The sequence below is a fragment of the Xyrauchen texanus genome, chromosome 45 (genome assembly GCF_025860055.1).
Source record: "Xyrauchen texanus isolate HMW12.3.18 chromosome 45, RBS_HiC_50CHRs, whole genome shotgun sequence".
NCBI lineage: Eukaryota > Metazoa > Chordata > Actinopteri > Cypriniformes > Catostomidae > Xyrauchen > Xyrauchen texanus.
In genome coordinates this window covers 23,321,091-23,333,958 of record NC_068320.1, presented here as the reverse complement: position 1 = coordinate 23,333,958, position 12,868 = coordinate 23,321,091, and the positions used below count along the sequence as shown (strand labels likewise).

Here is a 12,868-nt window from a genome sequence, read left to right as displayed (position 1 = left end):
TGGTCGATTTTGCACATGTATGATAAATTCCTCTATTTTAGTCGAGTGAAATATTGCCGCAGTTAAGCCTAGAAATGTTTGACTATAAGAGCTCTGTCATGCTGCTCTCAACTCAATGTACCCTTCCATTATGCAACAGCATAAAGCCCTTTTAAAGAAAAGAAGTGCATAAATCATTACCTCAGACTCTGACATAAAGACCTCCTGCTGCATAATCTTTACATTTACAAGAAAAACACAAAACTCAGGCAAGCATGAAATTGTAAATAATTGATTATTGGAGCTACGGGGTGGTTTCAAGTTGCTGTGTTTGGGTCCCTCATCTTAGCTAATGGCTGAAACTGGAAATGAGATTATTCCATAGTATATAGCACCACTGGAGCGACTCCAGGACCATGCTGGCTCTCGCTCTTGCACACTTTTACACACTTATGCCACACACACACTGACAATCACCCATTCAGAGCACTGACATTGGCTGCATTGACAGATTTTGAATGACTCACTACTGCATTTCAGAATGGCTCAGGCATCTGCCACTCAATTCCTGATCATTAAATCTAACCTGAACTAATGGAGCACCGTTATTATCCATGGTGGTCTCGCAGATGTCCATCACAGACTTGAGTGGCACCACAGCCACAAACACACACACACACACACACACACACACACACACACACACACACACACACACACACACACACACACACACACACACACACACACACACACACACACACACACACACACACACACACACATTTGGGTTTCCATATTTATGGGGACTTTCTATAGACATAATGGTTTTTATACTGTACAAACTTTATATTCTATCCCTAAACCTAACCCTACCCCTAAACCTAACCCTCACAGAAAACTTTCTACATTTTCAAAAAACATAATTTAGTATTACTTATAAGCTGTTTTCCTCATGGGGACCGACAAAATGTCCATACAACATAAAAAATTTCAGGTTTTACTATCCTTATGGGGACATTTGGTCCCCACAAAATGATACACACACACACACACACACACACACACACACACACACACACACACACACACACACACACACACACACACACACACACACACACACACAGGGAGACGGGAGCATAACAAGCGGCCATTGTTCTCGATACTGAGGCCGTGTTCATTAAAGCAAACCTTAATGAGGTCTGTTGGCCTATACAACATAACCCCCACCCAAAAAGACCTACACATACACAAAACCGCCATCAAATTGACCAAAATCTCTCAAGTGTTTCATCACTCATAATCGTAAGGCGCACAGCTTTGCCCAGTTTGAATCAGTGCTCCGTGCGTCAGTCATTAACAATAATGAGTCTGCAATTACAACCGACTTGCAGTCAATTTGCAAAAATCCCCATTTTGTTTACTGCATCAGGCTAGGAAGAATTAAACAAAGGGCCTGTTTGCTCCTGCTATTGTTTTGGGCTCAGCGTCACCAGGTCAGCCCCATTTGGTTGTTGAAACACTAGTTCTGTTCCAAAACCTAGTGAGTTGCCTTGCTGCCTAATGTGTACATAGTACCTATGCTACACAGATAGCGTTTCATCTGAAAAGCATCACACTCTGAATTCACATTTATTGAATGACTTATTGACATCCGAAAGTAAAAGAATATAGTCATATTGCAGAAGAGCATTAGATATTTAGATAACTAAAATGTGTGTCTTCCAGATGTAAACACACACATCAAATAGATGTCATTCACAAAAAATCTTAAGGCTAAAAGTAGCTCCTAATGTGGAAATTTAGGAGCAAAAATCATGATGCATTTTAACACTAAAAGTAGCTCCTAACCCCACAACATCCATCCTGAGTCCTTCTAAATCCCTAAGAATGTCCTCACAAACGATCTGAAGTATGGCTGCTGAAAAGCAATATTTTTGAATATTATTATGACAATGACCATTTAAAAGTATCGCCCGAATCCCGCCCGAAGGGTGTTTTCATTAATGTAAACCTCTCCAAAATGGAATCAACCCAATTACACCGGAGATAAAGATTTTAAAAACTCTGCACTCCCATGCCACATAAATTTGAAACCGTGTAGTGCAGATGAATTGGGAATTTCTGTCATTCGTCAGCAGAATAACCGTTCAAACTATACCCTCTCCAGACCGCACATCATCTGATAGTTCATAGCATATTTTTTTCCTATGGATGTGCACTCGTGGAGAAAAAAAGGGGCATTCATGGAGAATCACAACAATTGCAGGGCTACCTGGTGTTTTGATGCTGTTGACGGGATGCACGCTCGTATCATTACATCAACAGAGGATGAAGAAATGTTCATCAACCAAAACAAAATCCATCTATCCATCCATCCATCCATCCATCCATCCATCCATCCATCCATCCATCCATCCATCCATCCAATGTATGTATATATATATATATATATAATTAATAAAACGCGAAGTCATCTATAGCAAAGAGGTCAAATCTGCCTTACACTTCTCTTAAGATTTCTTTAGTGATTGTAATTAGCATACAAAGGGCTTCCGCTGTCTTCACTAATCCTGGAAGCTTTCGTTTCGAGAGAAATTTGTGAAAACTAAATATTACATATGCACACCTGATAATGGAAGCAGATCGTGTAAAATAAATAGACTGTTATGCACAAAATGATTGTAAAACCATATGTAAATATGTAGTTAATTATGTCAAATATTCAAGAAAATATTTTTAAACAAATATTAGTAATGTAAATTACAAATTATTGTAAAGTTACACAGAAGTAAATTTACATGAAGTTACAAGCATCACTATCCAGTCACATTTCAGCACTGTCACATGGACAGAGGCTCTCTTAAGTAGCACTTAAAGCGCGTCTTTGCTCGTTTATGGTAAGGGGAGTTTTGGGAAACGCATGTTAAAAATAATGAACGCTCATAGAAAATGTTCTTAGAAGATAAATCGTTATTGTGAAACGAGGCCATGGTTGATATACGTATGTTATCATGGTACCTTATAAGTGACTGCTTTGAAAAGCTGTACATATGCTGCCAATCTGAGCCATACCAAAAATAAAAAGCACATTATTTTAAGTACACAGAGGTGTAGAGTCCAGGGGGCATGAGGGGGAAGTAACCCCCCAATAATAAAAACCAGCAAGTACCCCCCCAATATTTATACCATGATCAATGGAAACATGTAAAATCTTTACACTGTAATCCCCCAATGTTCAAGCCAAATATACGCCCTTGAGTGCACAAGAGACTCAAAATTGATTCCATGTTGAAGTTAGCATGTTGCTAAGATCAGATTTACAAACATTCTAAATCATAAACATCTCAAAGACATCTGTTGACATCCGAGACATACTTAATGACATGGTCTTATAGACATATTGTAGATGACTGTATGTCTTACAGATATAAACACACACATCAAAAAGACGTCTGGGCTATGTACATGTGCAATGAAGGATGATGCCTTGGAACAGATCTACACTTTTTAAATTAATAACCTACTGTAAGTATAACATATATTTTTATGATTATCACCACTCAATCACATTATGACCATTCAAAATATATTTACAGTTCCAAACAAATTCCCAGCTTTTTTGCTAACGTAGATTACTTGGATTCCTGTAAAGTAGAGCAGGCAGATTGAGTAAGTGCCTCAGCTAGTTTGGACTAAAACTGAAGGGTAATAAAATCTGCTTTAAAAAGCCAGACCTGGGATGTTTATTAATAGCATGAATGATTGTAACAAGGAATCATTAATAATGTATTTCTTATGAGGTAAGAGTCTCTCGAATGCCAGTTCCTCTCTGTGCAGAGCTCTCCTGATTAAAAACTCTCGCCATGAGAGCGTATCCCTGCATCTGACTCACAGCCAGCTGTCTGCTACGGCACCGAGACAGACCGATGAAGAAATTAACGAACGCCAAGCTGGCCCCTATACCACAACTTTATGTATAGTTCTAGTTATGTAAAGATGTCAGGATGTATTTAATTTAACACGAGCAGGAAAATATACAAAGACGGGACTCTGACTGACAGCCATGCTGGTTGCCTTGATCTCAAGCTTTAATCATCTGTAATTGGCTGTCTCAGAAGTACACAATGACATGTGAAGTGGATAGGAGGTGAGGGTGTGCGCACGCAGCACTGCCTTACATTCCTGAGGATCCCTCCGAGGCTAGTATGCTAGCACGTAAATATGCTTCTGATTAGAAGGAAAGAGTTCACTCCATAAAGGCACTCTTAAACAATTACCGCTGCTACCATTACCAGAGCATACACAAAGGCTGAGGTCTATTAAAGCATTAACAAACAGAGAAACAAGACTAGATATAGCTACGCTAGCGCTAAATGCCAAACAACATGCCATTTGGGATTTTGCTTGGGTTTCATATTCGACCATCATGAGGTTTTTGCTATGGCAAAATCGCAAGCCCTTTAATCATGTGGACATGAATTACAGATATCTAGAATTTCACTTGTTATATATTAAATCTTGATATCAGCAATGGAAACTACTAGTGAAAAAGCACATTTTTGATGTCAGTAATTATGTTTGGGCAGGGCATGAAACGGAAGTGCATAAAAACTTAATGATATGCCCATTTTTAAATGTTACTCTTACATATGTATTTCTATTAATAAAATATGCCATGCATACGCTGGCCAAATTGATGCCCTATGCAGAGTTCCAGGTTTCACGTGACATGAGCGTGAAGCGATCATCTGTGTTCCGCAACTGCTTTTGGGTCCTTGAATAGCGTATAACGTGTGAGTAAGGGCAGCCGGTGGACTTTCTATTGACCTCCTGGGGTAAGATGGTGGGGGGCACTATCTTACCCCAGGAGGTCAATAGAAAGACCACCGGCTAGGGAGTTGGTGCATAGTCTGCTCAAAGGGAGCGGTGGTACAGCATGCATATGCCTTTTCATAATAATAGCCTAATACTACTACTACTACTACTACTACTACAACTAATAATAATTAGTAGTATTTGTGGCAGGGCGGAGGGCGGGTCCGGATCGTGATTCTACACACCTGGTCACTTATCAGGCTAATCAAGCCTCCGAGAGGGATAAAGGCCGACTGTGGAGGATGGTGCAGGAGAGAGAGATCGTTTACAGACATGTCCGTCATGTGTGTGTGTTTGTCTTTGGTTTAAGTTAATCATTAAAATATTATTTATATTGCCAAGCCGGTTCTCGCCCCTCCTTTCCATTGAACTGTGTTACACTGGTGTCGAAATCTGGGAAGGAGGAGGGATACGCCGTAGTAGAGTTCTCGCCACTACCGTCCTCCCCAACGGAGCAGCCAAGGCCATCTGCCGGGGGACGAGGAGCCCAGCCGCCTGGAAGCAGAGGAACGGCTGCCGACAGCGAGGGGAGAAGGGGCTCCTAACCGACCGCCTGGAGCGATCAGGGCCGCTGCCAGGGGCGGAGGAGTCCCCTACCAACCGCTGAAACGCGGGGAGGGGCTCGCTGCCGACCGCCTGGAGCGGGAGAACCGCTGCCAGGGGCTGGAGGACTGCCTCCGATCCGCCCAGAGAGGCGCGGCTGTCGTCCATTAGCGGGTGGAGGAGTGGCCGAGGAACAAGCTACGGCGTTTCGGAGAACTGGCGAGTAAGTGTTTTTTTTTCAACTCTCTCTCCTCTCTCTCTCTCACTGCCACTCCGTGTTGGCCTTTTCCCTCTCGTTTAAATTTTACAGTGTTTTTTTGTTGGGGGGGACTACACTGTTACTGTTACGTACACCCCCCCCCCCATTTTTATTATTTCTGTTTCCCTCCCCTTGTCCCCTCCCTCATCCAGGTAAACGGGGCGAAAGGCATGCCCCTCCCCAGGGAAAGGGGGGGGGGGTGTACGTCATGCCGGGGGCTCCCCAGCCTGAGAGAACGAGGGAGGAATGTGGCAGGGCGGAGGGTGGGACCGGGTCTTGATTCTACACACCCGGTCCCTTATCAGGCTAATCAAGCCTCCGAGAGGGATAAAGCCGGCTCTTGCCTCCTCCTTTCCATTGAACTGTGTTACAGTATTATACAACTATTATTTAAATTTTATTCTTTTTTTTTTCTTACTAGTTTCTTACCAGATTAAACTGAATTTGTAAGCTACATTAATTGTGAATTATGTTGTTAACTTTGGTTTTGGTATTTCAGATATTAATATCTGCATGAAACAGAACAAAGTTTTAACCATATCATTTCCATAATCGCTGATGTGGACTTAAATGTGGTCAACTTTAAAAGACTGATAGATGGGCTCCAACGTGAAATCATCACTTCAGGACAGGAATTTAACATCGTGCTTAGGTTTATGCTATAAATAAATACATGGGAATCACGTGTGAATCGTGTGATTCATTAACAAAGACATTACAAGAAGTGGAAGTGTATATGATTGTAATGGGGTTCTTACGATGGGCAAGAAACTGAAACATAACATAAAACACACAGACACATACACACACAGTGGCCATGTGTGTCTCTCTCTCTCGAACTGGTGCCTCCGGCTCATCTGTATCCCCCTCCTAGCAGGTTAGGACAATTCAGCGCCCTCCTCCTCATCACACTTCTCCACCACCCCATTCAGGCCGGGGAAACCTCCGGCGTGATATACTCCCCTCCCTTCCTGGAGGGGAGGTGATACCCTTCCAGCCATCCTTCTGCCGGCAGGTCTTCCCCACGTCTCTGGAGCTCTTGGAGAGAAAAGGGGAGGGAGAGGTGAGAGGGAAAGAGTGGGGGAGAGACAGAGAGAGAGAGAGAGAGAGAGAAACTTGCTCGCCGGTCCCTGTACACACCATTGCCTGGTCCATAGCCATTCCTCCGCCCTGTGGTGGATGACAGCCGCTCCTCCCCTGGCTGATGTCCACTGAGTCCTCCGACCTCTGGCGGATGGTCATGGCTCCTCCGCTTCTTGGCAAAAGGCAGCGGTTCCTCGGACTCCCGGCCCCTGGCAGCGACTCCTCTGTCCCCTGGAAGATGGCCGTTGCTCCTCCGCTTCCCGGCGGATGGCAGTGCCAAGGACTCCAGACAGCACATCACTCCTTCCTGGGTTTTGGCACCAGTGTAATGGGGTTCTTACAATGGGCAAGGAGGAGGCGGGAACCGGCAGAACAGTCATGTCACTTATGTCACTTTAATGACATAAAGAAACTGAAACACATATAACACACTGACACGTGCACACACAGCGGCTGGGTGTGTCTTTCTCCCTCTCGAACTGGTGCCTCCGGCTCGTCTTTATCCAGTTGATTAGGACAATTCAGCATCTGGCGTGCGTCCTCATGGCCCGGCCACACCCTTCTCCTCGTCATAATGATGTTGTATCTTAATGTTACACTTGACAAGCTCCAGACGTGCACAATTAACAGAGACCGCAAAGGGACTCGAGAAAATGTATACGAATAATAATTTGTAATAATTAGTACGAAATTAAAGATATCTGTAATTGCGTTATGAACTGGTGAGAATGACACATCACTGTGGAAGTCCAATAGTGGACAGTTCGGCTTGCCGTATTGGCAACTCATGCAGGTTGTCAGTTACTTGATATCCCTCAACTTCATCACATTCTGCAACATCATTTCATTGGATTGGCTGTTTTTTGACCCAACTTGGCTTGAGATATGGATGCATGATCGCTGTTGATCTGACCATGTAAGGTTGAAGGCACACAGTGTGAGCTAGCAGAAAGAAGCATGCCTGTTTTCTAAGGTCAGGAGGTGAGTTGAATTTGTTGGAGTTGTAGCAAGCATTTGTCAAATTACCGCACTCTGGCTCACCCTCAACACCTTTATGGGAGTGCTGGGCACACATTCACACACACATCAAGCCCCTACAAAGCCACAACATCAACATGACCTCATGCTAAAGTCAACGTCAATTTTCATGCGTTCTTTAGGTTCTGCATCATTGCTGACCCTAAATATGCCCCCTAATTCTTAATTTCCCGCTCTCAGAGTCTGTTCTGATGGAACATGTTGGATGTCTCTTCATTAGTTATGTTTGTTTAGCTTAGGGACGGAGCAAGGGTGTTGTGTGTCGGGGGTGTAGCGAAATATAGGTCTTTGGTCGAACGAGGCAGAGGACAGGGAAAATGGGTTCACGGAGACATTTCCTGCACATGTTTTTTTTCAGATGAGAATCAGCTCACGGCAACAAAAAAATACAAGTTCGGTTTTACCTTTCTTTCTTCCATGAAACATAATGTGTTAGGTAGAATGACAGCCTCAGTCACCATTCACTTTCATTGTATTTTTATACTAAGGCTGAAAGAAAAACGTTCCACGCAAGAAAGAGGTTAAACTGGTTTAGAACAACATGAGGCTATGTAAATGATGACAGAATTGTCTTTAAAATCTCCACAAAGTGGGCTCTGAGCAGATTTGCTATTATCCCATCAAACTTTTCCATTGAAACCTGCTGTCTCGATAAAGAACAACAAACAGACCACAAAGTCAAATTAGAGCTAGAAAAAAAATGGAATCCTGCAGCAGAAGGACTTAATGTAAAAGGCGGGAGGAATTTAAGATTTATATATTACTAACAAAACATCTGGGGCACTTATTGCATATTTTTAGGGACCTAAATAAACACAAGCTAAGGTTTCAGATGGTCCTGACTTCACATTTGAGGAATGTCCCCGTTTCGCTGCGTTTCTCGATCGTCACTGCTGGTTTGGAGCTCAGCGGATCCAGTAGTTCAGAGAAATCTCAAAAAACTTTGCTGTGTTACACAACAGACTTTGTGGTTCCTGGACCCAGTGCCTTAAAATTACAGGCTATCAGATTCAAAGCAGTAGAGGAATAGCTGAGCATATGAGGGGGAAGGGTTCCAGGGCTGCATCTCCTGAGGTTTATGCTGCCTGTCAATCACGTTAACTAAAAGTTAATTGAACTTTTCACAAGAGTTGTCTTAAATAAACATTATTTCAGTTCTGCTTTACTGAAATGTCTTTAGGATTCTTTATAATTCAAACAAGTAAAAGTCATTATAATTGGAGCATGCAAGCATTCTTTTGTGGTTATGTGCATAAATCTTTCCCTCTCTTTTTTAGAATTTGAGGATGCTTCGTAGATCACTAAAATACATTCCAGTACAGTGGAGAGTTTTGTATAAAAAAATAGTTTTTTTTTAATGAATGGTAAATAGTCTACACTTATATAGCACCTTTTTAACCTTAACGGTATTCAAAGTGCTATACACTGTGACTCATTCTCCCATCCATACACACATTCACACACCAATGACGGCAGAGCTGCCATACATGGTGCTAGCCTGCCATTAGGAGCAACTTGGGGTTCAGTATCTTGCCCAAGGACACTTCGGCATGTGGATTCGTGTGGGTCGGGAATCGAACTGCCAACCCTGTGATTAGTGGCCGACCCGCTCTACCACCTGAGCCACAGCCGCCCGCGAATCGGTGTCGCTGCTGGTCGGAGCTGCTGGTGAAGCAAAGTCAATGGTATTCATGCCTCTCATAGACGTGAACAGTGCACTGGCGCGTGATGAGCGAAGTGAAGCGATACATTCCGGAAGGAGCCAAGAGCCACGCTCGCGAGGTGGATTTTCATCGGAATGAATTGAAAACAGTGCACACACCTGCCAGTGTACATGTACGATCAGCGTGCTCCAGCGCAAAACTTGTGTGATTCAGTCGGGCTTTACTCAATATCAGGGTGGCTGGTGGAGACCATAAAACGTATGTGACACATTTGAATTCTTCAGAGAACATTCTAGTATAAAGCTCTACATGGAGGAAATCATACCCCTAAACTGCTAGACATCCCCTTCATTATAAACAGCACTGACTATGTACAAAGGAAACAAATAGGATAATACACATGATCGGTTTTTAAAATACACATCATCTTTACTAAAATCAAATATTTTGGTATTTGGTAATGTTTTACAGAAATAGTTTTTTTCTTGCACTAACTGGTAACATTAGATTATTTCTATTAGACATTCTTTTTATTACAACTGTAAAAGTTGTAGTTAAAGGTTTCTAGATGTGTTTAGTCTATGAATGTTTTTTTATTTTTTTAATTAATACTTTATTTTATTTTTAGAAAAGATTATCTAACCTAACCACAGCAATGAGTCATCATCCATGGTCTTACATGTGTTGAAGGCCTTATCATTACATATGCCACTGTTAAACAATGGCAGAACAATGGTACACTTTCATATAGGCAAGTACGATTTAGAATGAAGGGATTAAAATTTCCATGAATTATGTACAAATTACTGACAGATTTTCCTTCAGTTCTAACTGTCCATGACATAGATATACTAAAGGTGATTTAAATCATTAGGCTTGTGTCCTGCTAAACTAATATCATTCTTGTTCAAATAATGTCCAATCAATTGCATGCAGTTACAGTCTCCAGTAACCTTTATCCCTTTTGCGGGTCAGGGGATTTTGGCTTTTGAAAATGTTGAGTGGCTAGTGGCTGGTTACAGCATGTAATTTCTGCGCCACTCACTGCGGAATGACAAAAAATAAGATTCCAAACTGGCTCCCCAAACAATCCATCTTCAGTAATTTGGACAAGCAGGTAGTCCCACCCAAAACTCATGCCAATACATGGGGCCATTCAAACAAACATACTGAAATTCCATTTGCTGCCACAAGTATTGCTGAAATTACACACTGTACCTTTAAAATGGTTAAATAGTTAATTTGACTTAACTAGATAAGAAGCAGAAGGACATCCCATAATGTGTCCAACTGTCTCAAGTAGGTTCCCTTAGCTTAGTCTTTGTGTTCGAATCTTTCGAAGGTTTTATCATTAAGGGTTTTTCTTAAGGGGTTTGTTGCAAGTGGCATCAGGGTCTTAAATACCGTAGATATTAAGACCCTTCCAATCCATCAATAATGGTTTTTCAATGACAGATTCTGCATCTTTTACATTTGGTGCACCCAGTATTGAACATTTGTTTTCTTCCTTGGTGGAAATGCTCTGAAGAGTTGCTCCGGACATGTCCATTGCAAAGCCAGGTTATTATTGCATAGATGTCCTCTAGACCCCTACAGGTGGCCTGTAACCTTAAGCTAACAAAGACGACAAAGAGGGAAAAAAAGAGAGGTTGATTGAAATTGGGGAAAACAGTGCTGGTTTGAATTCCAAAGGCTATTCCAATCATTTGTCACTATGTTCAGTCTAGGTTAGGGCAAACACCACACTGTTATCAGATCCAGTTTCGTGGCCAATTACCGGCCTGCTTCATTCCGAGCACTACGCTTCACTGTCCGTACAGCTACCATGACAGCACATCACTCGCTCGTTCTGTAAAGACCTTTCCTCAAGCTCGAACTTGTACAACTAAAGGTCAGAGCAATAAAACTTGACTGAATCTGATGGATTCTTGAACTGCATGCACATTATCGTTTTGGCTGATTGGTGAATCAAACAAAATATGCAGCTACTTTTCTGTAGGCGGAGAATCCCTGGGCTCGGTTGCAAGAAAACCCTTAAGTTTAGAAAATCCTTAGTGTCAATACGCTTACAATTATAACTAAGGTTTTCTTAACTTATGGGGTTTCTTGCAACCAGGGTCTGGCCTGTGTGGTTGTGTTAGTAAACCGGGGCATAAAATTAATTTAATAGTTTGCATTAAGTACAGAGCTTGCATTCTTTGTCATCTGGATTTATGGTTTCACTGCCAAAACCCAAACAGTGGCAATCAAGAGCCTTCTTTAATGCATCACTTTAGTTAAACAAGCACTAAATGCTTCCTCTACATTTCTCAGCAGAGAAATTTCCCAAAGCATCCACTTTAACCCCAGATCCCATATCCCACAACAGAAACGAATAAAACAATATAAGAATGTTCATGGCCGGTGATTCCACACCGCAAATATTTTGAGAGGCGTGTGTAGGGACACAAGCAGCCAGCAAAAACAGCAAATCCACTTTGGACAATACCTCTTAGGATCTTAATATGTTACAGCATCCCAAAACTAAGAGGCATGGAGTAACAGATGTGCTTATTCTATATGAGTCCAATGGACACTAATGCTACTTACACAAAAAGCTAAAAAAAAAAAAGAAAGAAAAGAAGATAAACTGTACTCAGACAAATGTCTAAAAGTTGAATGCATCATCCAAAATTGAACATGGAGACACAAGAACTTACTGTTGACTGTGTTTAAAGCATGATACAGAATATAACATAGGCTATATAATTAGGTAACCAATTCCCAAGATCATAGCAATTGTCACTGGTTTAAATTTATGATAACAATAGTCTTTTCCAAATAGTATTCGGGCAACTGTCAATCAAATGTAGGCCCATTTCAGAAGGGTTTGGCTTGCGGAAAGAATCCGAGACCGATTCTTAAATGGGATAGAAGGAAAGTGGGGGGAAATAAAAAGAAAGATTGAAGCAGAAGACTCTGAATACTCTGCAAAGTTTTAACAAGCATCAGAAAAATACAAATAAAAACAATTACTTTTTTCCTATGTCCGTTACACATAAATCAACGCACCAGTACTTCTACAGCATTTCCACCACAAAGCCATTTAATCACATCGGACCTAAAGTCCAACCATCTGAAATGCAATAGAATATATAAGATGTATAAAGGCAACAAAAGGCCGACGCCAAATGGTTAATCTTTTGTCAAAAAAAGGAGGAAGAGTTTATAAGGAGTGCGTGAAGTTTTTAAAATCTGTTTGAAGTCGCATCCAAACATCTGGAAGTTATGCGCAAAACTTACCTGCGCAATAAGGCGAACGAAGTGTGCGTCCTTTAGAAGAGCGGAGAAATGTTTTGAGAGAAAGTGACAGTGGATCGGTTTTGGGTTGCTCCTTCACTCCCAAATCTGCATGATTCAGTAAAAGGACTCTGAGTTGCTC

At 41.8% G+C, this 12,868-nt stretch overlaps 1 protein-coding gene across 4 annotated transcripts in view; it reads right to left on the bottom strand.

Moving 5' to 3' along the window:
* LOC127637229 (non-muscle caldesmon-like) overlaps positions 1-12,868 on the bottom strand; it is a 71,856-nt gene extending 58,988 nt beyond the window's left edge. For all 4 annotated transcript variants that reach the window (XR_007969692.1, XM_052118184.1, XM_052118185.1 and 1 more), the window contains exon 1: positions 12,730-12,868. The gene's annotated coding sequence lies outside the window, so the exon portion shown is untranslated. The remainder of the gene's footprint in view (positions 1-12,729) is intronic.